Below are 2,324 nucleotides of genomic sequence, written 5' to 3'. Positions count from 1 at the left end.
AATTCTAAATTAAGCTGATTAGGTTGATGAGAAAATACAAACTGCTTGTATCACTAAATTATGGATTGGCTTAAAGTTTAATAATATTCTTGAGTCCAGCACTAAATAAGTTATTGACCTGAAAAATACCATCAAACAAAAGGAACTCCAAGAAGATTTTTATTCATTTCTTATTTAATCACTCCAAAATCTCTTTGGTTTGTTATATTTAAACTGGTATGAATTTCTTAAGCATGAAGTCTCCAATTATACAGATCTGACAATTAAAAGTAGAAATAATGCATTTCCCCTTGTTTATTATCTTTATATTAATTAGTGAATGAACTGAAAAATTGACCTTGACTAATAGCATAATTTTAATCCTTCCTAGGAGGCCAAGCATTTTTCCAGAAAGATGTGCTGAGCTACAGTGGGTGCAAAGGGCCTTCTTGAAGGATAAGTAATCAAAAAAAGAAAATTAACTGATAGTATCCTGGAAAACGAGTATTTGTATTCTCTTTGGGAGTCAGCCACATTATCAATATAGTCTTTATTTATTGACATAATGAGAGAAACTTTTCTTTCAGTTACAGTCCAAATTCTCTGTTGGTTATCCTGACCAAGAGGTAGACCAAGAAAGTTAATCAAAATAATAATTACATGTCCAAATATGTCTATAAATTGCATAATATATCCACAATTAATCTCAGAAATTTAAAGTTTAAGGAAATTTTGTTTGTGAGAAAAAATGTTTACTGTATCATTTTGAAAATTTAATACTGTCTTTATTACATTATCTTTTCAAACAACAAATAGAAGTTTCAATAATCTAAATTATTTCAAATATAATTTCACATATTAATTTTATCAATAAATCTTTAAAGATAAGCTTTTGAAGTTAAGAGCCTTATTTATTTCCACATTTCTATATGGATAATGTAATTCTAATTTAAGAGAATTACAATAAAAAATAAGTTGTGTAGCATATACAACTGATAAATGTATACAGAAATAAAACATCTATTTAATTTGAAGGTAAATATTTACACTTCAAAGATATTCATAATCTTTTAGTGCAAACTAATTTAGATAATCTATCTTCAACTTCAGAGTTAATTAACACTTACTTCTTTTATCATATTTGTTTTATTTACATTTTATATGTATTCATTTTACCACAAAAGCAAGTTGAATATTATTGTGATATAAACAGTTGGATTCCAACTAATATATTCCAATAGGCTCAGATAAATTTTTTTTTCAGTGTCTCCCCATTCACAATACAGACCAGGCAAAGAGCCTGAGCTGAGGTGTATATGGGGTAAGTTTACTCCGCCTCCCATTTCTGTACAGTCAGTGTAAGAACACAGCCTGTGGTAAGCACCAGGAGGCCTCAGATAAATTTTAATACTTGCATACTTGTGGTGTATTTCATCCTAATATATTGAGTAGCTACTAGTTATTATTCTCTAACTCTTTGTTTTTAAATATATTTTTATTGCTTCCAGAGAGAGGCAGAGAGAGAAACATTAATGCTGAGAGAGAATCATTGATCAACTGCCTCCTGCACATGCCCTACTGAGGAATGAGCCCCCAACCAGAGAATACACCCTGACCAGGAATCAAACTGACCTTCTTGTTCATAGGTGGACACTCAACCACTGAGCCACACCAGCCGGGCTTTCTAACTCTTAATAAGTCCTTAGGCTACTCATACTTTACCTTTACAGTGGGGCCTTGACTTACGAGTGTCCCAACTAACGAGTTTTTTGAGATACCAGCTGTCTCTCGGCTGATTTTTTGCATTGAGTTAACAGAGTAATTTGGGTTAATGAACTCCTTAACGAGCTCCTGAACAGGCTCAGTCTCAGAATGAATTAAACTCGTAAGTGAAGGCCCGACTGTAATTATCACAAACATTTTTTACAAAATATTATTTCATCTGTGAAGAAGAGGCTCAGATTAAGTAATTTAATAGTAATTGAAAGACTCCTGTGTTGAAATCAGGTGTGTTTGAATACTGCACTTTCTTTCATCACCATTATAGAAACCTTTCTTTTTTAGACTATCACATTGATGTTTTATAATCCTATATAATAATAATAGCCTAATATAAGTGTCTGGTCATCCAGGTGGCCATTCAACAATCCAAGGATAATATGATAATGATATGCTAAGGCTGCTCAACTACTTGCTATGACATTCACTGACCACCAGGGGGCAGACAGTTGACTGGTCAACCAGTCGCTATGATGTGCACTGAACACCGGGTGGCAGACACTCTGACCAGTAGGTTAGCTTGCTGCTGGGGTCTGGTCCATCTGGACTGAGTGAGACAGATCAGA

The 2,324-nt window shown here is 33.2% G+C and overlaps 1 non-coding gene across 1 annotated transcript; it reads right to left on the bottom strand.

The window, feature by feature from the left end:
- Window positions 1–1,240: 1,240 nt before the first annotated feature.
- Window positions 1,241–1,372, bottom strand: LOC132232210 (small nucleolar RNA SNORA51). The gene has a single exon (XR_009452348.1). It is a non-coding gene; the product is annotated as a small nucleolar RNA SNORA51 (small nucleolar RNA).
- Window positions 1,373–2,324: the final 952 nt, after the last annotated feature.

This window comes from Myotis daubentonii, chromosome 3 (genome assembly GCF_963259705.1).
Source record: "Myotis daubentonii chromosome 3, mMyoDau2.1, whole genome shotgun sequence".
Taxonomy (NCBI): domain Eukaryota; kingdom Metazoa; phylum Chordata; class Mammalia; order Chiroptera; family Vespertilionidae; genus Myotis; species Myotis daubentonii.
The sequence above is the reverse complement of the archived record's forward strand: the minus strand, read 5'-3'. Positions and strand labels throughout refer to the sequence as shown.